The 27,809-nt window shown below is 38.7% G+C and overlaps 1 protein-coding gene and 1 pseudogene across 2 annotated transcripts in view; one reads left to right on the plus strand and one right to left on the minus strand.

Moving 5' to 3' along the window:
• SLC9A7 (solute carrier family 9 member A7) overlaps nt 1-27,809 on the minus strand; it is a 178,709-nt gene that overhangs the window by 115,438 nt on the left and 35,462 nt on the right. The window lies entirely within an intron of this gene.
• LOC136317295 (adenylate kinase 2, mitochondrial pseudogene) lies at nt 13,683-14,377 on the plus strand (annotated as a pseudogene).

The following is a 27,809-nucleotide window of genomic DNA, read 5'->3' on the forward strand; positions in this document are numbered from 1 at the left end:
TGGGTGCTGACAGCAATCTAGTGTAACAAAAAGGAAAGGTCTGCTGCAAAATACACCATGAATAAGTTCATGAAATACAACGATTAAGATATGAATGAGGCAAAAGAACAAAGAGAAGTAAAAAAAACAAAACACCAAGGCTTTGAGTTTAGGTGGCTGATAAGATGTGGCTACCATTTACAGAAGTGAGAATTTCCCATGGCAAAGCTGGCATTAAAAATGGAAGGTGCCATGTCATCACATACACTGACTTCACAGCATAGTACCTTCAGGAGGAAACAACGCAAATTAGGAGAGAATTTGTTTCCAAGGAAGAGAATGGGAAAATTTTCTGTCTACGAACAAAGGGAGCCCCATTTTTTTTTCAGTTGTCTTCTAGAACTTTTGAATTCTGTACTATAGTATGTATTATCTAATAAAAAAATAATTTTCAAAAGTAGTGAGTATCAACACTCTATTGTAGAAATTATGTACAGGACTGGACATAAAGACCTGTAAGCCAGCTATGTAGAAATGATATCTGAAACCACAGATCAGAGTAAAAGAAAGTTACCAGAACAAGAACTGGCCCTTCTGTAGCTCCATGTTTAAGCAAACTGAGTGAAAGAAGAGACAATTGGGCAGACAGAAAAACCTCCTATGTGCTGGGAAGACCCTGATTCAAAAATACTACTAAAAGTATCATGGAATGCACCTGGAATAGGGGAGCAAAAGTGAGGACTCCTATAGATTTAAACAGAGTTAGCCAGCAAAATTGCCATATGTTAGATGTGATTGTCAAATTGCAGGAGTAAACCAGAGGATTAGCTGTTTGTGTACACTAAAGAGCCTGGGAATCCCCAAACTGCAAATGACCCACGTGGAATGCACCTAAAATTCATTTGGGGGAAATCCATCTATTCTATGGGATACAGGTTGGAAAAATACTGTTAAAAGGAGGAAGAAAAGCAAACCTCTGAAAGGCAGTTAGTGAGACCATCCATGCAACCACTGGCTGACAGAAAAGATATAGTGCCTTACCTGGACCAACAGTGGAAAAGGGATAAGGCTACTCCTACCAAGGAAATTAATCCATCAGTGTTTTTCAGTCTATATATCAGCATATCATAACCAATTGTCTCTGTTCTTATTCTTTCCTCTAAACAACCTTCTAACGACAACCAGGGGTTCCCTGCTGCTTATCTACACAGAGAAAATGCTCTGCTCTGTCTAAGCATACATTCTGCTATGCTTAACAGTCAACTCTCTTATCCTACATTAATAAACTGGCACTCTGGTTTATGTTTGGCTCTCTGAGCCTGATTAACATGAGCCTAACCCTGAAAAAGTCATTCAGGCCGCTGATAATTTCAGTTTATAAGCCGGCAATGTTGTTGTCTAGAGTCTGGGGCAAGATACATGCTAACCGTCTGGCCCTTGCAGCCTGCAAGCTTTCTCTTGACAACATCTGTGTCACAGGCATTAACATCAAACTGCAAAGGGATCTGTTTTCTCAGTTCTATTTCACAGCTCACTCCTGCAACTATGGCTGTGTCTTCCATGTCTGGTTTTTGGTGTGTGTGTGTGTGACAGAGACAGAGAGACAGACAGGTAGGGACAGACAAACAGGAAGGGAGAGAGATGAGAAGCATCAATCCTTCGTTGCAACTCCTTAGTTGTTCATTGATTGCTTTATCCTATGTGCCTTGACCTGGGGGGCTACAGCAGAGCAAGTGATCTCTTGCTCAAGCCAGCGACCTTGCACTCAAGCCAGCAACTTTGGGCTTCAAGCCAGTGACCTTTGGGCTCAAGCCAGCAACCAAAGCGTCATGTCTTTGATCCCACACTCAAGCCAGCAACCCTGCGCTCAAGCTGGTGAGCTCATACTCAAGGGGATGAGCCTATGCTCAAGCCGGCGACCTCAGGTTTTCGAACCTGGTTCCTCCACATCCCAGTCCGATGTTCTATACACTGCGCCACCACCTGGTCGGGCTTCCATGTCCATTTTAAGGGCAACCAGATAATAGCAATATTTCCTGCTAATCTATTCACTTCAAACAGGGGTAAAAATCACTATTAAAAGCCATCAGGCCTGACCAGGTGGTGGCGCAGTAACTTAGGTGTAATCTCTTAAGTGCTCAAATTGTCAGCCTTCATTAAAAATAATACAAGACTAAACTGTGTTTTTTTTTTGTTTTTGTTTTTTGGGGGTTTTTTTGGCACTCCTGGATGACACTTTTTCTTTTTTTTTTATAATAAATTTTTATTAATGGTAATGGGATGACATTAATAAATCAGGGTACATATATTCAAAGAAAACATGTCTAGGTTATTTTGTCATTAAATTATGTTGCAAACCCCTCGCCCAAAGTCAGATTGTCCTCCGTCACCCTCTATCTAGTAAACTGTGTTTTGTTTACTCATAACTGTAAGCCTACTTTTGACCGCCCCCTGTATTTTTGGATATGTATATTTAATAAACCTTGGCTTGAATATAGACTACAATGAGTGATGGTTGTTATAGAAGCAGAAGGGAGAGAATGGGACTGTAATGGGATAAATACAGCCTGATCTTTCTCTATGCACTAAGCCATAAGTGATTCTCTTTCTTCTGTGTGTATTGCACAGTCAACCAAGACCAAGTAGGACAGTTAATTCAGTAATGAATAATGAAGAATCTGTTTGTTTAAAATTGTTGTGATTGCTTTATGCTTAAGTGTTTTCTGTTTGGGTTTTTTTTTAAAGTGAGAGGAGGGAAGATAGTGAGACAAACTCCTACATGCTCCTGACTAGGATCCACCCAGAAACCCCATCTGGGACCAATGCTTGAGTACGGGGCTATTTTTAGTGCCTGAGGCTGATGCACTCTAGTGGAGCCATCCTCAGCACCCAGGGCCAGGCTCAAACCAATCAAGCCACTGACTGCTGGAGGGGAAGAGGAAAAGAAGGGGCAGAGGGAGGGGTGGAGAAGCCCATGGTCACTTCTCTTGTGTACCCTGACTGGGGATCAAACCCAGGATGTTCATATGCCAGGCTGATGCTCTGTTCACTGAGCCAACTGGCCAGGGCCTTCTGATGGCTTTTTTTTGTGTGTGGCAGAGACAGAGTCAGAGAGAGGGACAGATAGGGACAGACAGACAGGAAGGGAGAGAGACGAGAAACATCAATTCTTTGTTGTGGTTCCTTAGTTGTTCATTGATTGATTTCTCATATGTGTCTTGATCGGGAGCTACAGCAGACCAAGTGACCCCTTGCTTGAGCCAGAGTGCTGCGATCATCATCAGGGTGCTGCCATCATCATCAGGCCCACGTTTCAGGGAGAGAGAATTAAGTAAAGCACAAGAAAAGGCTCTTCCTTTCCCTTTATGGGGACAGCCTCTAAATTGCACATACTACTTCCACTCACACCCCACTGGCCAGAATCTAGTCACATGGTCATATGTGACTGCAACAGAGGTCAAAAAAGAAAGTTTCTTTCTATGAATTTATTTCTCCTTCCAAAATTCCATTACTGTGTAAGAAATAGAAAGCAGATGATGGGAAACAAGTAGCATTCTCTGTCATATTTACTGGATAGCTTTTGCTTAATCTCCCCTTTTTCAATATTATGTTTTTGAGGCCCTGGCCAGTGGCTCAGTGGATAGAGTGTCAGCCCATCATATGAATATTCTGGGTTCAATTCCCAGTCAGGGTACACAGGAGGAGTGACCATCTGCTTCTCCATCCCTCCCTTTACCCCTTCTCATCCTCTTCCCCTCCCACAGCCAGTGGCTTGACTGATTTGAGCTTGGCCCTGGACACTGAGGATAGCTTCATTGGAGCGCATCAGCCTCAGACACTAAAAATAGCTTGGTACTCAAGCACCAGCCCCAGAAAGGGTTGCTGGGTGGATTCCGGTCAGAATGCATGTGCAAGTCTGACTCACTAGCTCCCCTCCTCTCACTTAAAAAATAAATAAATAAAAAATAAATTTAAAAAAATTTAAATATGGCCCTGGACGGTTGGCTCAGTGGTAGAGCATCGGCCTGGCGTGCAGAAGTCCCGGGTTCGATTCCTGGCCAGGGCACACAGGAGAAGCGCCCATCTGCTTCTCCACCCCTCCCCCTCTCCTTCTTCTCTGTCTCTCTCTTCCCCTCCCGCAGCCGAGGCTCCATTGGAGCAAAGATGGCCCGGGCACTGGGGATGGCTCCTTGGCATCTGCCCCAGGTGCTAGAGTGGCTCTGGTTGCAACAGAGTGATGCCCCGGAGGGGCTAAGCATCGCCCCCTGGTGGGCAGAGCGTTGCCCCTGGTGGGCGTGCCGGGTGGATCCCGGTGGGGCACATGCGGGAGTCTGTCTGACTGTCTCTCCCCGTTTCCAGCTTCAGAAAAATACAAAAAAAATTTTAAATATGTTTTTGAGAGTTACTCATGTTCAAAACACAGAAGTTCATGCATATTCATTGCTGTTCACTTGTATACTGTACATCTTATAAGGGCACACATGACAAATATGCTTTAGAACTGTGGTATATATAAATATAGTGTATATTTACAAAGTGGAAATGTGAAATTAGTTAAATGCTAAACTATATAGACCTGTCTCAAGTACAGTACCCTACAGCAAACCAATCAAAATAGAAACCAAAAATACTAAACTATATAGAGGAGAAATTAAACGGTCCTCAACTTTGTTACTGCAGTCGAGCATGACATGGTGTCATGGATATTGTGACAACTGAAACAAAAAGGAAACATTGTGTTCCATTTGATTTGCATCATTTTGATAAAAGGAAATAAATCAGTTAAGAGAAATAAGTGTTTGCTTAATCCTAATTCTAAAACAAATCTGTCATATGAACCCTTAGCAAGAAAGGATACCATCTTTAACAACCAGTTATACAGAAACTGCACAAAGTTTCTCCAGGAGAATGTTTCCTTGGTTGACCCTTAACAAGTAGAGAATTTAACATTAAATGTTTATCTGTAGAGGTTCATGTTAGTGTTCCAGGTTCATGTCAATGTGGGATTCCTACCCAGAAGGGAACATCCATGAGGACCTGACCACTCAGGAAAGGCCAATTGTCCCCCAGAGCCTGGTGGCTTCCCTTTGGTGTGGTACTTTTTGGAGACCACATTGTTAGTGACTCTAGTCTAATATAAGGGGTTTTTCTCTCTCCTATAATTAACTCAAGGTTTCAAACCACTTTGAAGAAGTGAAAAGATGCTGTTTATTTCTGAGAGTTTTTTTCATGACTGTGAAACATCCAAATATATCTTCCTTTTCATTTTTTTACTCATATTCAGTGGTGTTTTTTTTGAAACCACAGTTAAAATATACTATCCCAATGTTGTTTGTTTCTTCCTATTATTATACACAATTTGCCCCAAACAGAAAAAGTACATTTTAGTAAGTTAAGAGATAACAGTTTTAAATCAATCAGTACAGAACAAGAAAAACTCACTGAATATCCACTCTATACTAAGGGTTTTATTTACAACATTATCTCAATTTTCAACACATTTTATGAGGTAGGAATTATTACTACTACTTTACTTTATAAAACTAGATTGTCTAATAATTTTCGCAATGTCACAAAACTGGTCTGGTCACATAAACTGTAGAACTAAGATTCAAACTCATATACTTTAATTTCAAAAGCAGAGTTCTTTCTACTATTTCCTGATGTTTCCCAGATGATAAGTGAATTATAAGTAAAATTTTGCTCAGCTTTATAAATAATATATGTGACAATTATATAGAACCCTTAAAACTCACCTCAACATAGGCTTCTCTCTATAATCTGGCCATAATGAATGCCTTCAATCTTATTTCATATTATGCTCTAGTTTTCATCATTGCCTCTACATTTATGGACCATATAATCATTCAATAAATATTTTTTGAGCTCCTACAATATCCTAGGCACTATTCTAGTCTTTGGGGATATGTATCAGTGAACAAATATAAATTTTTTTCTCTCATGAAACTTCTTTACAGTCTAGCAGGGGGAGAAACACAAAAAACAAAATAAGTAAACAATATACATAAAAAAAACATGGTAAGTGCTATGGCAAAAAAACAAAGCAGAGAAAGGGTTAAGGAAAGTAATGTGGCAGTGTAAGTTTATAATTTTAAAAGAACCAACAGAAACTCTAGAGCAGAAAAAAATGTTAGAATTATATTTTTAAGTTCAACAGAAGACTAGACACAATTGAAGAGGGAACTGGAAAATTGGAGAATAAATTTATTAATAGAGATTCATTCATCAAGCAATTATTGAGCATCGACTACATATCAGACATTGTGGTAGATGCAATTGACTCCATCTTGTACCATCAAAAGAAAATTTTTACTTGGATTAGAACATTTCCACACTTAGTCTACTTTCATTTCATCCTCCAATCAAATCTACCTATCACCAAAAAGTCAAGTAAGATAAAATTTCTTAATATTAGCTTAAAATTACTGTCATTAATAATATTATAATTTTTAAAATTTAAATGTAATTATTCCAGGTACATCATAGACTAAATTTATTTGGGGGATGGTTGGGGATTAACCATGGTATAAATTATTTCTAGGTTCTATTTCTGTTACAGTATGAAATTCAAAGAGGTTTAAAAACAAGATTCTCATAAAAATAGAGTGGTCAAATAAGCCCCCTGCTGAGATCAGCAAACAAGACAATCACCTGTTAAGAAAACAAACAAATCAAGACTTCAAAGCGGCCCAAATCCTAAAGTGGATTACAAATAATAGCTGATGCCAACCCAAGAAGACTTAGAAACAACACAAGTAAAAACTAGAGGCAGACAACACCAAGCCTAGACTCAACCAGCTCTACAAAGAAAACACCCTGGGTAGGCACAATGAGAAGACAAAAAAGTGCAATGCAAATGAAACCACAAGAGAGACCTTCAGGAGATGAACTGAGTGATATGGAAATAATCAAACTTCTGGATGCAGAGTTTAAAATAAAAATAGAGTGGTACCTTGAAATACGAGAAGACCAACTTACAATTTTCTAAGATAGGAGCTGTGACTCGGTCCGTATTTTTGTTCAAGATCCGAGCGAAATTCCAAGATACAAGTCAGAATCAACTGGTCATGCTTCAGCACTTTTTAATGACACTTGTTTGTCACATTTCCATAACATTTTAAAAGGCAGGCAAAAGCAAACCTCTTTGGATAGATTGTTATTCAAAAGTCCTGCAAATGAAAGTGCCGAAAGTGCAGCCAAAAAAGGCAAAAACAGGTGATGATTAAATGAAAAATAGGTAATGTTAAGCTTAAGTTAAGTTTAAAGTTAAGAAAGTGATTTTTTTTTTACAATTCAGTTTTTGTGGTTTCAATTTTAAGTAAAGAAAGTGTAGTTTTAGTTTTGTTTAAAGTAAAGAAAATGCAGTTTTAGTTTACATTTAGTGTTAAGAAAGTGCAGTTTTAGTTTACGTGTCTACAGTGCCTGCATCCCTTCCTCCCACCCTCCTCCTCCACCATTCACCTCCATTAGCCACACTCGTCTGTCTCCAAGTAAGAATACAGTACTAAATAACACTTTTTTCTTTTATTTCATATATTTTGTTATGCACTGGTAAAGTATACATGTGTATTTCTTAATTAAAAACATGTCTTTTTCACAATTTAGGATGGTTTGGGGATGTTTCACAGGGCTGGAATGGATTAAATCTATTTCAGTTATTTTAAATGGGAGAAATTTGTTTGATATACGAGTTGACTGACTTACGAGCTCAGTTACAGAACGAATTAAATTCGTATCTCAAGATACCACTGTAAATAGTATGCAAATGTCAAAGACATTAGACTGCTTAACTGGGACAAGCAGAATGGTAAAAAGCTGGTTTTTAGGAGAAGAGAAGATACTGTACCAGGATATATAGTCAATAGAAGAAAGAATGATGAAAAAAGATTGCTATGTCAGATTTTATTTTATTTTTTATTTATTGATTTTACAGAAAAGAAGGAGAAGGGGTGGAGCAAAGCAGGAACAATAGATCTGTTCCTGTATGTGTCCTGACTGGGGATCAATCAGGCAACCTCTGCCCTAGGGGATGATGCTCTAATCGACCAAGCTATCTGGCCAGGGCAGTTAGATTTTAAAATACTGATTCTATAGCCTGAATGTCTGTGCCCCTTCCCCAAAAAATTCATATGTTGAAATCTTAACCCCCAAAGCTGATGGTATAGAAAATGAGGACTTTGGAAGGTGTTTAAATCACATAGAACCCTTATGAATGGAATTAGTGTTTTATAAAAGAGGTTCCAAAGAAGTCCCTGGCCCCTTGTGCCCTGTAAGGATACAACAAAAACAAAAAGCCAAGTTTACTAAACAGTTTTTTTTCTCTGTAATGGCTCAAGTACAGTTAGCTCTTGGAAATGGTCACAATATTTTAATAACTATGAAATTATTCATCATTCCTAAAATTAAATGATGAGTCCAGTGATATAAAGTTAATTTCTAGATCTAATCAAATTTTTGTGAAGGTACCATCATCCTTAGTTAAAATGACAAATGTCGCCCTGATCAGGTGGATCACTGGATAAAGCATTGTCCTGGCACATTGAGGTTTTAGGTTTGCTTCCTGCTCAGGGCACATATGAGAAGCAATCAATGAGTGCACAACTAAATGGAACAACTGGGTGGAACAGCAAGTTGATGCCTCTCTCTCTCCTCCCTCTACTATCCCTCACTCTCCCCCTTCCTCTCTCTTTCAAATCAATGAAAAAAAAGTTTTAAATAAAATAAGTATAAATATCTCCCCTTATTTAAAAAAAATGACAAATTTCACATATAGTGTATTTTTCAGCCTTGAGAAGTCTTTACACACACACACACCCAATTTTATTCCTGGAAAAAGCCCTCTAAGGTAGGCTATGCACATTAGCCTTTTGTAAAACAAGATGCTAGACCTTGATAACATTATACGGAGTGAAATAAGTATATCAGAAAAAACTAAGAACTATATGGATCCATACATAGATGAGACATAAAAATGAGACTCAGAGACATGGACAAGAATGTGATGGTAACGAGGGGGGGTGGAGTGGGAGGGGCTAGGAAGGAAAGAGGGGGGGTGTGGGGAGGGGAGGGGCACAAGGAAAACCAGATAGAAGGTGACAGAAGACAATTTGACTTTGGGTGAGGGGTATGCAACATAATCAAATGTCAAAATAATCTGGAGATGTTTTCTCTGAACATATGTACCCTGATTTATCAATGTCACTGCATTAAAATTAATAAAATAAGATTTAAAAAATCAGTATAATACCATTGGTTAGAAATTTATCAGTAGAAAAGAATAAAGCAGACAGAAACTCAGACAGCTATATATTATTGATAAAATATGTGTCAACCTGAAAAAAAATAAAGATGCTAGAATCTAGAGATAGTAAATAGTCTGCTTAAATACAAATAGATACTGAAAGAGTAAAGCAGTGACTCAGACATGAGACTCCTGACTTCTAAACCAATGCTCATATGTATAGAACTGGATGCACAGTACATCTTTAAGTGGCTAACAGGCAAAGTGAATGTTTGCAGAACCTTTAGAGAGCTCTGCCTTCCAGTAACATCTGGTAAAGATATGTTTATTTTTAGAGTCCCTAAGCTTATAATAAATGAAAATCAACCAAGAAAGGACTCCCTGTTGCCTGTATTACTTGGCCACTAGATGCCGAGAGCCGTGAGATAACTAAGGCAGGATCCTACTCTGTAAGATACTAAGACAGAGCAGAAGTAAAGCAGTAGAGGCAAATGCTAAGGCAGCACAAAGGAGGGGAAGTAATTACTTTGCCAATATATGCTTTCAAACTCCCCTCTGATTCATCCCCCCCCCAAAAAAAAGCACTTGAAACATACAACTATGAAGAATCTAAGCCTATCTATTATGAAAGCACACACTCTTCTGGTTCAAAATACCTAGCAGCTGCAAATTGGAGGTCTCATTTATACCCACAAAGGAAGGGATGATTATTCTGATAATTAACAGGCAAATAATTCCCAAGTGTCTTTAAAACCCTATTTGTAGCTATTTTTATAATATTTTAGTTTTATTATTTTTTTCTTTTTTCTGTTTGATTCCCGTTCCTTGATATTTTGAGAAGGGGGACTCACCCTGTCCCTAAAGTCAGCTGGCTTCCAGATAAAACCAGAAGTCTGATCAAAAGGATAAGGGCTGCCCAGGAAAAATCAAAACAGAAACACTAGGCCTGGTCCTCTATCCTGGACATCTGGTCACATGAGTTAAGCCCACATGCAGTCACCAGAATAATCTAATTGTATTTCCCCAAAGAAATAATGAAATAATTGGGAATGGAGTAACACAGTCTTAAGCATTGCAAAGAGAAGGTATGTCATAAAAAGCAAAATTGTAACTGCAGTCTATATTCCTGGAAAATATTCAAATGGTGCTCCAAGCCATATAAATTGGTATATATATTATAAACATTAATTATGCAAGGGATCAAGTGACTAGAAATCCTACTTAGTACTACAAAAACTGCCCTAATATTTCTTTTAGTAATTTCTATTATGCTTAGGTAATAAAGTGTTAAAGTTATTAAGAAAAATACTGTTCAAGGAAGTCTATGCAGTCCTTTTCTTAAATATCATAATAAATACTGAAATGGTCATCCAAAATCTTAATTCTCCTTGAAATGTACTTTAAATATTTATCCAATTGATTAAAATGAGTTAAAAACACAAATCCAGTTACAATATAAATAAACACAATATGAAAAAGCACAGGGGAAAAGTCATAAACAATCAAAAAGTTATCTGAAGAAAACCAAAATAAGCTTAATTTTTGTGCTTTTGGCTGACAAGAGAAAAATGGAAAACATGAGAATAAAAATGAGTCTCCTATTCTAGCATAAGGCTTGATAAATCAAAAACTTATTTTATTGTTCCTGTGCTCTAAGAAGAATCTCTCAACAGGATTTTTGTGGAAATTGGAAGGAAGGGAACCACTCAGATAAACAATAACCTTAATATTTTTCTTCAAAATGCCAAAGCATACCACATATAAGTAGCCCTCAGAGAAAACTAAAGACATAATGTTAGCAATTCTGAGGGTAGAATACTAGAGGGCAAAATACTATGGTCCAATCTGTCATTTCCTAATGTTTTTGACTGAAATTAGTTTTCAAAGAATTAATAATATATTCTTTAAGAACATTTCTTTCTCAAACATCAAAGTTTTCAGCCAGGTTTCTGACAGGAGCCAGATGAATGACCAACATGACTTAAGGTCATTACTGAGGATCTCAATACCTGGTCATTTAAAAGCTCTATAAGGTATAGTTCCAGGTGTGTCTGTAATAAAGACATTTGTTTTAAAAAAATCAAAGATCCTTGACTGATGGAAGAGGGGAGAGGGGACTGGATCAAAGAAGGTGAAGGGATTAGCCAAAATCATATATATATAACACATATATTCAGTCAACAGGGTAGCAATAGCCAGAGGGAAAGGAGGGTGGAGATGGGGAGAGGGGGACAAAGGGAGAAAAGGGGGGTTGAAAGAGACTTTGCATGAGGCATTGGGGGCATGATGCAATATGTAGAAGGTGTTATATTGATCGGGACACTTGAAACCATGTCAACACAATACATTAAAAAATAAAATTTAAAAATAATAATAAAAATTTAAGAAATCAAAGATCCTGATTGTATATTCTTGCCTGCTGAAGAGCAGTTCTAAAATCACAAAGAAGAGTTTCCTCAGAGTCTGGCAAGTGGTGGTTCAGTGGATAGAGCATTAACCCGGGATGCTGAGGAACTTGGTTTGAAACCCTGAGGTACCTGCTAGAGCACAGGCTCATTAGCTTGAGCAGGCTTGGCAGCTTGAGCACTGGCTCGCCAGCTTAAGCACAGAATCCTCAACATGAACCGAAGGTTTGTTGGCTTGAGCCCAAGGTCTCTGGTTTGAGCAAGGGGCCACTGGCTCAGCTTGAGTCACCACTTCACACCCCATCAGGGCACATATGAGAAGCAATCAATAAGCAACTAAGGTGAAGCTACGATGATTTGATACTTCTCATCTCTCTGCTCCCCCCTTTCTCTTCCTCCCTCTCTCTCTCTCTCTCTCTCTAAAAGAGTTTCCTCAGAGAGCACCTGAGCACACAAATATGATTCAAGCACAAAAATGTGGTACCAGTGAGTGGGCACTTTATTACCCCGACATCCTGTCCTTTCCCAGTCCTGACAACTGTGTTATTTTTGTGATCCTATTTTAAGACATAACTTGATTTAACTTTAAGTGGATCATACAAAATTCCAGGAAATAATTATTATCCTTAATAGGGTTTAATATAATAGTCTTCTTAGGTTCAACAGCTCTAATAGATAAGGCTCTTTCTACTTCTAAAATTAAGTCAATAATGAGACTTGCCAGTGACTTTATTAATAATTCTCCAGAATGATAGAGAACATATAACATGTGTCTCCACTTTACCAGTTTAATCATCTAGGAGGAGAGTAGAATTTTCAAAGATGCAAATAGTTCCCCTGGGTCATGTTACCCTGGATAGAAATCAAAACTGAAAGAGAAAAGAAACAGGAAAATGGCTCACCAAAGCTAGGAGCAAATGATTCTCTTTTTTAAAAGTCATCCATTAAGTTTCCAAGAATTAAGTTTCCTTTGAAATTCAATTTCCTGGAGAGTCATCTTCAGATGCTGGAGTTTTAAATTAGTATAATTATCACAACGTAACCTGGCTTCTGAACTAAGTAAAGGCCCAGAACTGAGAAAAGACCCTCCCTTCACACTTCCTCACCAACCCACCAAAGACTATGGAGACTTTCTCATGCAAACCAATCTGTAAGCAATCACAAAGCAAGCAACCAAGGACCACGACTTTTTGGACTTTGCAATCTAGTGCAATTAGGAAAGAGTAGCCAGAAATAACTAAACAGAACAAGATGGCAGCACTCATCAGCAAGAGACATTTTTTTTACATTTTGCCTCCCACATCCTCAATCAACATATAACTTCAAAGTTTGAACTATAAATCATACAAACACTAGAATAAATATGAGTTTCCTATTCTCGTCTAAGTGTTGACAAACCCAAATCTATTTTGATGATCCTGTGTTTTAATAAAATCTTGTCTCTGTTTTGTTGTTGTTGTTGTTGTTGGTGGTGGTGGTGGTGGTGGTGGTGGTGGTGGTCACTGGATACCAGGGACAACAATAGCCTGAATTTTACTTTGCACCAAAATGCGAAGGTGTTCTACACGTAAGCAGCCTATGAATATGGGTTTCAGAACAAACATAAAGCCTTAATTTACCATTTTATTATGTTTTAGAATTGTCACTGCCTTAAGTTCTAAACTACTGTTTTAGTCCTCCTAGTAAGGAAGAAATGCCTGTTTATTTATGGCTTTTATAAATATAAATGCATTGATCTATGGCTTCAAAAAAACACTTTGTTTCTGTGACAATGTTTGTTAATCTAGCTACTAGTTATTTTGAGAAAAATGGAGCACAATAGAGAGTTTTTCATGTACAATAACTTTTTCTTCTTCAAATCATAGTTACTTGAATTATTCTAAGATTATTTATAAAAGCTAAAGTTCACTGAGGCAAGAAAAGAGTTTTATCATTCCCATTTATGATGTTTATTTTAAGCGTTACACATAAAGAACTACAATATTGAGGAAAGTAATGAAATAAGATATGAATGGTGGTAAGAGGCTTCAGTGGCCATGGCTCCCAATGTTCCAGCAGCCAATTCCACCCCAGAGAGTCCTAAGGGCATCTGGGCCATGCTACTGGGGCCACCCAGGGCCAGCAAGGATACCCAGGCACCCAAATTGGCCAAAAACTTGTGCCTGCCATCTAGCTATTGCGGACATGCTGAGAGCCATGGTGGCTTCTGGGTCAGAGCTGGGAAAAAAGCTGAAGGCAACTATGGATACTGGGAAAATGGAGAGCAATGAAGTGGTAGTGGAGCTCATTGAGAAGAATCTGAATACCTCTTCGTGCAAAAATGGTTTTCTTTCAGTTGGCTTCCCTTAGTAAGGCAGGCAGAAATACTTAACAACCTCATGGAGAAGAGGAAAGAGAAGCTTGATTCTGTGATTGAATTCTACATCCCAGACTCTCTGCTAATCCAGAGAATCACGGGAAGGTTGATCTACCCTTCAAGTGGCCGTTCTACCACAAGGAGTTCAACTCCACAAAGGAGCCCATGAAAGATGACATCACTGGGGAACCCTTGGTCCACTGATCAGACAATAATGAGAAGGCCTTGAAAATCTGCCTGGAGGCTTACCACACTCTGACAGCCCTCCTGGTGGAGTACTACAGGAAATGGGGGATTCACTCCATTGATGCATCCCAGACCCCTAATGTCATGTTTGCAAACATCTTACCAGCCTTCTCCAAAGCCAAATCCTAGTAACAGAAGGCTGAGTGAGGGCACCATTGCTCATCACCCCTGCTCTTAGAGGCTGGGCAGAGGGGAGGGGTGATCAGAGTAAGGATGGAAAGTGAGGAGTGGTGAGGGACTGACAAAAAATATTGGAAGAGCAGCAGTGTTTCAGTGAAGCAATTTCTTTTACATATAGGAGTATTAAAAAGTATGAGTAATTACCCTGATTTATCAATGTCACTGCATTAAAATTAATAAAAATAAGAAAAGAAAAAAAAGTATGAGTAATTATTTTTTTAAAAAACTGACTGGAGGGTGTAAGTATTGTAGAAACAGGGAGGTACAGTACTATTTCTAAGAAATTAAGTTTTCCTTTACTCTGGATTGGTGACAGTATTTTTTGAAGCCAGTGCCCTAAATCCCCAGCTTTTAGCTCAGAACCTCATGGATTGCCAGCCCAGAAATGCAGGAAATTAAACTGTCATCCTGTCTGTCCTGTAGTTTGGGACAGGGAGGGTTTGACCCCTAACCTTGGTTTCCAACACCAAGAGATCAAAAAATCATCTCCACATTTGAAATAGATTTAGGCTGTGCTCATTGGGGCAGCAGCTCAGCAAATCAAGTTTACAGGGGTCATAAGGAAGGTAGAACAGGCTGATCTCACTCCCTTCCAGACTTACCACTGACTTACCAGTCCATCTGTTCTCATGGGTAAGCAATCAGCAATCACCAAAGGTGTGCCACAATCCTACAGTTTGTCCTTCTTTCATCTATGATGTGTGAAGGGAACCTTTCAATAAATGAGCAAGTGTCTTAAGCAGCAGCATCCAAAGATTGTCCTTCCTGTCCTCAAATCCTGTGACTGAGATCACTCAACAGCACTGTGATGTATTTTCAATGAGGTGTCTTTCTTTTTTTTTTTTATAATTTTATTTTTTTAATGGGGTGACATCAATAAATCAGGATACATATATTCAAAGATAACAAGTCCAGGTTATCTTGTCGTTCAATTATGTTGCATACCCACCACCCAAAGTCAGATTGTCCTCTGTCACCTTCTATCTTGTTTTCTTTGTGCCCCTCCCCACCCCCTATCCCTCTCCCATTCCCCCCTCCCCCCCGTAACCACCACACTCTTATCAATGTCTCTTAGTTTCACTATTATGTCCCACCTACGTATGGAATAATACAGTTTCTGTTTTTTTCTGATTTACTTATTTCGCTTCGTATCATGTTATCAAGATCTCACCATTTTGCTGTAAATGTTCCGATGTCATCATTTCTTATGGCTGAGTAGTATTCCATAGTGTATATGTGCCACATCTTCTTTATCCAGTCATCTATTGATGGGCTTTTTGGTTGTTTCCATGTCCTGGCCACTGTGAACAATGCTGCAATAAACATGGGGCTGCATGTGTCTTTACGTATCAATGTTTCTGAGTTTTGGGGATATATACCCAGTAGAGGGATTGCTGGGTCATAAGGTAGTTCTATTTTCAGTTTTTTGAGGAACCACCATACTTTCTTCCATAATGGTTGTACTACTTTACATTCCCACCAACAGTGGATGAGGGTTCCTTTTTCTCCACAGCCTCTCCAACATTTGCTATTACCTGACTTGCTAATAACAGCTAATCGAACAGGTGTGAGGTGGTATCTCATTGCCATTTTGATTTGCATTTCTCTAATAGCTAAAGAAGATGAGCATCTTTTCATATATCTGTTGGCCATTTGTATTTCTTCCTGGGAGAAGTGTCTATTCATATCCTCTTCCCATTTTTTTATTGGATTGTTTGTTTGTTTGTTGTTGAGTTTTATGAGTTCTTTGTATATTTTGGATATTAGGCCCTTATCTGAGCTGTTGTTTGAAAATATCATTTCCCATTTAGTTGGCTTTCTGTTTATTTTGTTATCAGTTTCTCTTGCTGAGCAAAAACTTCTTAGTCTGATGTAGTCCCATTCATTAATTTTTGCCTTCACTTCTCTTGCCATTGGAGTCAAATTCATAAAGTGCTCTTTAAAACCCAGGTCCATGAGTTGAGTACCTATGTCTTCTTCTATGTACTTAATTGTTTCAGGTCTTATGTTTAGATCTTTGATCCATTTTGAGTTAATTTTTGTACAGGGGGAGAGACTGTAGTCCAGTTTCATTCTTTTGCATGTGGCTTTCCAGTTTTCTGAGGTGTCTTTCTTAACTGACCAAATTAACTAGCTGCCTAGTTTGTCGCCTGAATCAATAAACTACATAAAATTTTGTAAAGAGAAAGGAAGGAAGGAGGAAAGGGAGGGAGGGAAAGAGAGAGGGAGGGAGGGAGGGAGGGAGGAAAGAAGAAAGACAAAAAGATGAATGCTGATCACAAAGCCTTTTCACAGGAATGTATACCAATAAAACCACTAAAAATGACATTAAGTAGGTGATTTGAGAGACCCAAAACTTTATTTAACAAAATTATTTCTTCTTAGTGCCTGCAGATCATCATAACAATGGGGATGCAATTTACTAGATGCCATTCAAGTGTTTTGCTGTGGGCTAAATCAGAGGTGTGGGGGAAACCTGCAGAAGATTCTTCTTTAGTAAGCAGATATCCTTCTGTCATGTTAGGCCACCACAGGGAAACAACTGTCACTGACAGCTTCAGTCACAGCATGCTTCACTCGTTACAAAATATGGCAATGAAAATACCAACATCTTAATCAATATATTTCAGCAGCCTCCACTCAGCCTCCAGCATGAGGAAACTAGAATGCTGTGGCCCATCAGTATTGCCCTAGAAACCAAGTCACTGCTTTCTGGAAAAACCTAAAAATTTGCTCTACCCACCTAAGAAAAAAAAATACATAAATCACCATCACTCATAAATGGCGAACTTGATAATTTAATGTAAGAGGTAATGAAATAATTCATGTAATATAACACAATTTACTTTCATTGCTATGACTAAAAGGCCTGGGTAGAGAGCCCATGTTTAACAATCAGACTTCTGCCAAGGCAAAAAAAAAATACAACAAAAGCAATATCTGAACCCTTAATGAGCCCTAAGTGCACACCTATTGTTCAGACCTTGCTTGGGTTTTCTCCCAAAGCAAACTCACTCACGCCCCTATGAGGAGGTGAAGCAGGAGAGACTGCTGGGGCATTAAAGCTGAGATCCTCACAATGGCTGCTAAATAGAAGGGAAAATATACCTTCTGATCCCAAGAATTTTGAGAAAGAAGCTATCTCGATAGCAAAGGGGTCAAATAGATGTTCAGAGAGGCTCTACAACTGTAGCACAGGCCTTAAGTAGGACAGGGGTACAATCCAGAGAATAGGTGCCATCCTCATTTACATACTGTGTAAGAAATTTGTGCTCTCCAGAAATTGTCCAATGACATAACCCTGTGAAGCTATAACCTGCCTGAACATGCTGGTTCAGTCATCAACAATGGCATTTAAAAAAAACTATTAATTCCATTCATTTCTATGAGGAAGAATGCAAAAGAGAAACCAGAAGAATTGCAAGGGTTCAGGGGTTAGGATTCTGAAGCCAGATTGCCTGAGTTCAAGTCTTGGCTTCACCATTTACTAAGCTATATAGCCTTGGGTAAGTTACTTTACTTCTTTATGCTTCAATTTTCTTATCAATAAACTATAAATGATATTGAGTTATGAGAAATTATTAATATTTATAAAGTGTCCAGAATAGTGCTTGACATATATCAACTGTTTATTAAATTTAAAAAAATTAAAATAAAATATTTACACAACTAGGAAGACCCCTGACTCCATTCAGACCTCTTATCAGACCCATAGTTAGAGTTCTATTTTCCCTGTTTCCCCAGACCATTTGCCTGAACTGCTAAGAGGAGTCTCAGCACTTGTCATGGGCGCAGATGTTCAAAATTCTCACCTTCTCATTGCTGTAATCCCAATTCAGGTCCCCCTCAAACCCATACAACTACTCTAAAGGCACCTCCCCAGCTGATACTGCTAACCTTTCATTCCAAGGCATCAGTACAGCCGCACAGCTGCAGTGATGGTTCAAGCCAGCAGCCAAACTACCAAGATCCAAACAGGTTTTCAGTTAATATATTTACTTAGGTTTAGAGAATAATACAGAAGAGGAAATACATCAAGGACAGAAGCTCCATCTCCAGGGAGACCCAGTACTCACCCAAGTAGATACCTTCTTCTGTTCCCTCATCCCCACAGGTGGTATATGACCTGCTACGGTAAAAAGCCAAGACGTTCATGGCTCTTGCTGATACACAGAAGCCACAACCCTTTATGCCACCAACCTTTTATACCACCCTCATGCAGGCCAATGGTCCACATATCGATTCACAGCTCCCAAGCTAGGTGCAGATCTATTCAACAACCAAAGAAAACACTACATCCTCCAATTATCTTTACTACTTTCAAAGACACAGAGTATGGGAGACAAAGGTCATTCTCAGGCAAGCATAAATCAACCCAAGCTTTTACTCACAAATGCCAACCCATTTTTAATAGAATGGAGCCTCAAAACTCCCAAAGGGCAATTGAGGCCCACAATATTCCCTGAATATGTTTACTGTATTATGTCCATATTTATTCCCACATTCCCTAAGCTCAGCCACACAGCCTGACTTGGCTTTGGGGCATTGTACACAATTGTGCTCCACTCAGAATGTCAACTCACTAGGGGCAGAAACCTTTTCTTTATTTCCTCTTCCCACCATAGCATAGTCTCTTAAACACTAAAAATTCAGCAAAAGATTAACTGCATTTAAGAAATTAATAAAGCTGGGTCACAATTAATTACTAAAGTGAATGAAAGTTATGCAATTTTAAAAGTCTCATTGTCTGTATGACAGTGAGGACACACTTGAGATGTTAAAGACCACAAGCCCCATCCAAACCAAAAGAGGAAAACAGAAAGCCCCAGAGGGATCATAAAGCTAATGTATTAACAACCCCCTCCTTAGAGTGTTCCCATACAGGTCCTTGTAAGTAGAATCTGTGTCCCTCCCTGTACAATAAATAGTCACTAATGTTTGGATATTCGACATATAATTTAATTTTGTGAAAATAATAACTGGGCTTACTAGAGTTTCTTTATGTAACGATTGAAATCTGTAATTGATAGACAATACCAAAATAAATACAAGGAACCAATCTATATAAATAAGAAATGGCCCAAAGTTTGACTTAGGCAATAATCAGATTCAGTCTTCAAAAGCAACTGAATGTCTCCCAAAGTATCAATTTTGATATTCCTTAACTCAGGGGTCAGGAAACTTTTTGGCTGAGAGAGCCATGAATGCCACATATTTTAAAATGTAATTCTGTGAGAGCCATACAATGACTCATGTACTTTACGCATTATCCAATAAAAATTTGGTGTTGTCCCAGAGGACAGCTGTGATTGGCTCCAACCACCTGCAACCATGAACATAAGCGGCAGGAAATGAATGGATTGTAATACATGAGAATGTTTTATATTTTTAACGTTATTATTATTATTATTTTTTTCATTTTTCTGAAGCTGGAAACAGGGAGAGACAGTCAGACAGACTCCCGCACGCGCCCGACCGGGATCCACCCGGCACGCCCACCAGGGGCGACGCTCTGCCCACCAGGGGGTGATGCTCTGCCCATCCTGGGCGTCGCCATGTTGCGACCAGAGCCACTCTAGCGCCTGAGGCAGAGGCCACAGAGCCATCCCCAGCGCCTGGGCCATCTTTGCTCCAATGGAGCCTTGGCTGCGGGAGGGGAAGAGAGAGACAGGGAGGAAAGCGCGGCGGAGGGGTGGAGAAGCAAATGGGCGCTTCTCCTGTGTGCCCTGGCCGGGAATCGAACCCGGGTCCTCCACACGCTAGGCCGACATTATTTTTTTTTATTAAAGATTTGTCTGTGAGCCAGATACAGCCATCAAAAGAGCCACATCTGGCTCACAAGCCATAGGTTCCTGACCCCTGCCTTAACTGTTAGTGAGCAGTGACCATGTGATGGCATAACTTGTCATGACATGTGACCAGCACAACATGAGTAACATGAACAAAGCATGCCACTTGCATTTGTTATTAAGTCTATTTGTAACTTGGAGTGATCACTTTATGTGTTTTACATGTAGAAATTCTATCAGTCTCTTGAGTGATACATTCATTTTTATTATTGTAAGAATAAAATGCTGATTAGTGACTATAAGAACTGTTAATTTTATATACAAAACAGCCAACTTATTAAAAACGTATTAAGATAGACACAAAAAGTATTAACCATGAAGGAAAAAAACTGATAAATTGGACTTTCTCAAAATCTAAAAGGTCTACCTTTCAAAAAACACTAGTTAGGAAATTAAAAGATAAGCAATAGACAGAGAGAAAATATTTCAAACCACTTACCTGATAAAAGGATTGTACCCAGAAAATATAAAAAATGCAATCCAATAATAAAACAAAATAAGCCAAAAAAATATGAACAGAGTGCCAAAGAAGGTATATGGATGGCAAATAAGCATAAGATGCTCCACATCATTATTGTTAGGAATATGCAAATTAAAACAAGATGCTACTTCATACTAGGATGTCTAAAATTACAAATTTCCAAATAACAAAAGTTGGTAAAGATATGAAATAATTGTAAATCTCACACCCTGCTGCTGAGAATGCAAAACATTCAGATCTTTTGAAAAAGGTTGCCAGGTTTTTATAAAATTAAAAATATACTTACCATTCAACCCAGAAATCTCACTCTTGGTGTTTTTTTTATCCAACAGAAATGAAAACACATGCCCACACAAAGACATGTAGGCAAATGTTCATAGCAGCTTTATTTATAATACCCAAAACAGAAAACAAGCCAAATGTCCAACTCACTAGGGGCAGAATGTGTGAATGTGTAAGTAAACTGAGATACATTCATACAATGGTATATTGCTCAGCAATAAAAAGGAACAAACTATTGATACACACAACATGAATGAATCACAGAAGTAATATACTAAGTGAGAGAAACCAAACACAAAAAGTTTCCTAACATATGATGTAATTCACATGAAGTTCTAGAGAAAGCAAAAGTGTAGGGTCACAAAACAGATCAGTAGATGCCAGGTAGGATAAAGGCATGGTCTGCAAAGGTACATGAGAACTTTTTGGGGGGCAGGGGCGGCTCAAATGCTCTGTATCTTGATTTTGGTGGTGGTTACATAAGTGTACACATATCTCAAAATTCCTTAACTGTAGATTTAAGAGAAATTAATTTTATTGTATGTAAACTATACCTCAATAAATCTGGATTAAAAAAAAGAATATATTAAGAAATTAAAAGGTGTCCCTGGCTGGTTTGCTCAGTGATTAGAGCATTGGCCCAGCATTCAGATTCAGATATCCCAGGTTCAATCCCTGGTCAGGGCACACATAAGAAGCAACCATCTGCTTCTCTTCCCTTCCCCCTCTCACTCCTCTCTCCGCCCCTCTCAAAGCCAGTGGCTTGACTGGATCAAGCATTGGCCCCAAGTACTGATGATAGCGTGGTTGGTCTAAGCATCAGCTTTAGGTGCTAAGGACAGCTCAGTTGATTCAAGCATTGGCCCCAGACGGAGGGTTCTTGAGTGGATCTGGTCTGGGTGCATGCAAGAGTCTGTCTTTCTGCTCTCTCTCTCCCCCCCACACACACACTTAGAAAAAAAGAAATAAAAAGGTAAACAGATAGTGAATATTTATTGAATGAAATAATGATGAAGAGTACTAGCACTAAAGAAAAAACAATACACTGGTTAAGTCAACAAATATCTAACATTTTAAGGAACAATACAAGATAGAATAATAGGCATTAGATTATTACATAATTTTATTTTTTGTAGAACAGTTTGGTGCATTAGCATTCATAGCATTAAAAACAATGTTTTAGCCTGATCAGGCAATGGTGCAGTGGACAGAGTATCAGCCTGGGACACAGAGGACCCAAGTTCAAAACCTCGAGGTCAGTGGCTTGAGCACAGGATTGCCAGCTTGAGTGCAGGGTCGCTGGCTTGAGCATGGGATCATAGACATGACCCCATGGTCTCTGGCTTGAGTTTAAAGGTTGCTGGCTAGAGCCTAAGGTCACTCACTCTGCTATAGTCCCTGATCAAGGCACATATGAGAAAGCAATCAATGAACAACTAAGGTACCAAAACGAAGAACTGATGCTTCTCATCTCTTTCCCTTCCTGACTGTCCCTCTCTCTGTCTCTTCTTCTTGCAAATAAATAAATAAATAAATTCCGATTTATTTAACTCAGAGGTTCACTCTAAGTTAAAGATATTTTGGTTCAGCATTGGCAAAATATTGATGTTTAACACTTGCCATTCAACAACTACCAAAATTGTTATTCAGTGTATCCCTAATATATGTTACGAATCTGTTAACTTGCAGGATTTTAAGTTCTGGTTCATGATTGGCCAGCCTTCACTAAGAAATATACTCTGAGTTGAGCCTTCTCTGCCTTCAAGCATTTAGGATAAATCCATCATTACCAACATTTACACTAGAAACCCTAATCTATTTTCAGCACTTTGATTCCTTTTTTTTTTTTTTTTTGTATTTTTCTGAAGCTGGAAACGGGGAGAGACAGTCAGACAGACTCTCGTATGCGCCCGACCGGGATTCACCCGGCACGCCCACCAGGGGCGACGCTCTGCCCACCAGGGGGCGATGCTCTGCCCCTCTGGGGCGTCGCTCTGCCGCGACCAGAGCCACTCTAGCGCCTGGGGCAGAGGCTAAGGAGCCATCCCCAGAGCCCGGGCCATCTTTGCTCCAATGGAGCCTTGGCTGCGGGAGGGGAAGAGAGAGACAGAGAGGAAGGAGGGGGGAGGTGGAGAAGCAAATGGGCGCATCTCCTATGTGCCCTGGCTGGGAATCAACCAGAGTCCCCCGCACGCCATGCCGACGCTCTACCGCTGAGCCAACCGGCCAGGGCCAGCACTTTGATTCTTTTACACTAATTTCCAAGATACTTCATTACAAGGCAAAAGTATAGTAAAAATCTTCTGACAACTTCCAGGAACTATCCTCAACTATTAAAATGAGAATTTAAAAAATGAAAAATAATGTGGCTAAGCCAATTTAAAGAAAAAGAAATCCAGAGAAACAGTACAGTTTAAAGATATAATGGACAAGAATACATCATTTATAATGGTAACAAAAATAAAATATGTAGGAATAAGGTTAAGAAATGTGCTAAAGTTAAGAGGAAAACTCAAAAATACTTCTGAACACAAAAGTCTTGAAAAATTACAAGGTCTGTGTATAGGAAGAATGAACATAGTAAAAATGATTTTTTCCCACATTGATTTAATTTGATGCTATCCCAATAAGACTACCAATAAACATCTGGACAGGAACTAAACAAGCTGATTCTAGAATCATATGTAAATTAAACATACAAGAAAAACCATGAAAAATTGGTGGGAGGATAAAATGGCCAATAAGGGGGCATTAGCTCCACCAAATTTCAAAATAAGGGCCTCAAACATTTGGTGAAATATTAATATTGATAGCATTAATTTAGAGTAGAGACATATCAATGTACCAGAATAGAAAGTCTAGAAATAGACAGGTATTTAGTATATGAGAGAAGTGGCATCTCAAATTAGCAGGGTCAATACGAACTTTTTTGTAATTGGTATTAAGACAACTGGGTAACATTTGGAGAATGTCTTTTTAATGATGTTCAAACATCTTAAAAGAAAAAAAACAGAAAACTTCAACTACTCGATAGTAACAACAACAATATTCTAATAAGGGAAACACATGATCAAAGTTTAAAAAGACAAACTGAAAAATTTATTTGCAAGTTATCATAGCTAAAGGGTTAATCTCTTTAATGAATAAAAAGCTCCTAAAAAATTCAAGAGGAAGGAAGACTTCCAAGCTCCTTTTATGAAGCAAGCATAATTCTGATTCCAAAACCAGGCAAAGACAACACAAAGAAAGAAAATTATAGGCCAATATCCCTGATGAATATAGATGTTTAAATCCTCAACAAAATGTTAGCAAACCGGATCCAACAATATATGGAAAAAATCATACCCCATGATCAAGTGGGATTTATTCTGGGGAGGCAAGGTTGGTACAATATTCGCAAATCAATGTGATTCATCACAAAAACAAAAGGAAGGAGAAAAACCACATGATAATTTCAATAGATGCAGAAAGAGCATTTGATTAAATCCAGCACCCATTCATGATCAAAACTCTCAACAAAGTGGGAATACAGGGAACATACCTCAACATGATAAAAGCCATCTGTGAAAAACCCACAGCCAACATCATACTCAATGGGCAAAAATTAAAAGCAATCCCCTTAAGATCAGGAACAAGACAAGAAAGGAGGGGTGACTCCTTTCACCACTCTTATTCAACATAGTCCTGGAAGTCCTAGTCACAGCAAACAGACAAGAAGAAGAAATAAAAGGCATCCAAATTGGAAAAGAAGAAGTAAAACTATCATTATTTGCAGATGATATGATATTGTATATAGAAAACCCTAAAGTCTCAGTCAAAAAAAACTACTGGACCTGATAAATGAATTCAGCAAAGTGGTAGGATATAAAATTAATACTCAGAAATCAGAGGCATTTTTATACGCCAACAATGAACAGTCAGAAAGAGAAATTAAGGAAACAATCCCCTTCACTATTACAACCAAAAAAATAAAGTACCTAGGAGTACATTTAACCAAGGAGACTAAAGACTTGTACTTGGAAAATTATAAAACATTGATAAAAGAAATCAAGGAAGATACAAACAAGTGGAAGCATATACTGTGTTCATGGTTAGGAAGAATAAACATCATTGAAATGTCTATATTACCCAAGCAATCTATAAATTCAATGCAATACCAATTAAAATACCAATGACATACTTCAAAGATATAGATCACATATTCCAAAAATTTATATGGAACCAAAAAAGACCACGAATACCCTCAGCAATCTTAAAAAAGAAGAATAAAGTGGGAGGTATCACACTTCCGGATATCAAGTTATACTACAAGGCCATTGTACTCAAAACAGCCTGGTACTGGCATAAGAACAGGCATATGGATCAATGGAACAGAACAGAGAACCCAGAAATAAACCCACAGCTCTATGGACAACTGATATTTGACAAAGGAGGTAAGGGCAAACAATGGAGTAAAGACAGCCTCTTTAATCAATGGTGTTGGGAAAACTGGACAGCTACCTGCAAAAAAATGAAACTAGCCCACCAACTTACACCATTCACAAAAATAAACTCAAAATGGATAAAAGACTTAAATGTAAGCCATGAAACCATAAGCATCTTAGAAGAAAACATAGGCAGTAAGCTCTCGGACATCTCTCGCAGCAATATTTATCTCCACGGGCAAGTGAAATAAAAGACAGGATAAACAAATGGGACTATATCAAACTAAAAAGCTTTTGCACAGCCAAAGACAACAAGACCAGAATAAAAAGACAAACTACACAATGGGAGAACATATTTGACAATACATCTGATAAGGGGTTAATAACCAAAATTTATAAAGAACTTGTAAATCTCAATACCAGGAAGACAAACAATCCAATCAAAAAATGGGCAAAAGAAATGAATTGACACTTCTCCAAAGAGGACATACAGATGGCCAATAGGCATATGAAAAAATGTTCAACATCACTAATCATTAGAGAAATGCAAATTAAAACCACAATGAGATATCACCTCACACCAGTCAGAATGGTGCTCATCAACAAAACAACACAGAATAAGTGCTGGCGAGGATGTGGAGAAAAGGGAACCCTCGTGCACTGCTGGTGGGAATGCAGACTGGTGCAGCCTCTGTAGAAAACAGTATGGAGATTTCTCAAAAAATTAAAATCAAACTGCCTTTTGATGCAGTTATCCCACTTTTAGAAAAATACCCTAAGAACACCATAGCACTGTTCCAAAAGGAGAAATACACCCCCATGTTTATGGCAGCATTGTTCACAATAGCAAAGATCTGGAAACAGCCCAAGTGTCTGTCAGTGGACAAGTGGATTAAAAAGTTTTGGTACAGCCCTGGCCAGTTGGCTCAGCAGTAGAGCGTCGGCCTGGCGTGCAGGAGTCCCGGGTTCGATTCCCGGCCAGGGCACACAGGAGAAGCGCCCATCTGCTTCTCCACCCCTCCCCCTCTCCTTCTTCTCTGTCTCTCTTTTCCCCTCCCGCAGCGAGGCTCCATTGGAGCAAAGATGGCCCGGGCACTGGGGATGGCTCTGTGGCCTCTGCCTCAGGCACTAGAATGGCTCTGGACGCAACAGAGTGACACCCCAGAGGGGCAAAGCATCGCCCCCTCATAGGCATGCCGGGTGGATCCCGGTCAGGTGCATGCGGGAGTCTGTCTGACTGCCTCCCCGTTTCCAGCTTCGGAAAAATGAAAAAAAAAAAGTTTTAGTACATATATACTATGGAATACTACTCAACCATAAAAAATGATGACATCAGATCATTTACAATAACAGGGATGGACCTTAATAACATTATACAGAGTGAAATAAGTAAATCAGAAAAAACTAAGAACTATATGAATCCATACATAGATGGGACATAAAAATGAGACTCAGAGACATGGACAAGAATGTGATGGTAATGGAGGGTGGGGTGCAGGGGTGGAAAGGGGGTAAGGAAGGAGAGAGGGGGGTGGTGGGAGGGGAGGGGCACAAAGAAAACCAGATAGACGGTGATGGAAGAGAATTTGACTTTGGGTGAGGGGTATGCAATATAATCAAATGTCAAAATAATCTGGAGATGTTTTCTCTGAACATATGTACCCTTATTTATCAATGTCACTGCATTAAAATTAATAAAAAGATTTTTAAAAAGCTCCTAGAATTAAGAAACAAGTTTGTAGAAAAATAGACAAAGAATATAAATAAGCAAGTCACAGAAAAAATACAAATGGCCCTGAAGCTTTAAAAAAGATATTCATCATTATTTATAAAAGAAATGCAAATTCAAATGACACTGGGACACCACTCTTCTCTCTCAAATTGACAAAAATCCAAAAGTTTGATAGTACAGCCTGTTGGCAAGAAAACTCTCATTTTCATACATTGCTGGTATGAGTGGAAAAAATGGTATAAACACTAATGAGAAGAATCTGGCAATATCATCCAAAATTGCAAATGCATTTCACTTTTAATCCAGCAATCCTACCCCTAGGAATTCATCTCAGAGATACAACTATACATGTATAAGATGTTCAAGGTCATCCAGTGAAGTATTTTTTATTGCATTAAGCCTGGAAACAACCCTAATGCCCACCAACAAAGGACTAAATCATAGTACATCCACACAATAGAATACCTTGCAGCTATAAAAGAAAATGAGGAAGACCTCTTTGTTCTAATATGGCAACATCTCTAGGATAACAAACAAAAACCACAAAGTGCAATACAGGATATATGGTATATTACCTTTTCTAGAAAAAGGCAAAAATCACATATATTTATAT

This window comes from Saccopteryx bilineata, chromosome X (genome assembly GCF_036850765.1).
Source record: "Saccopteryx bilineata isolate mSacBil1 chromosome X, mSacBil1_pri_phased_curated, whole genome shotgun sequence".
In the NCBI taxonomy this organism is placed as follows: Eukaryota; Metazoa; Chordata; class Mammalia; order Chiroptera; family Emballonuridae; genus Saccopteryx; species Saccopteryx bilineata.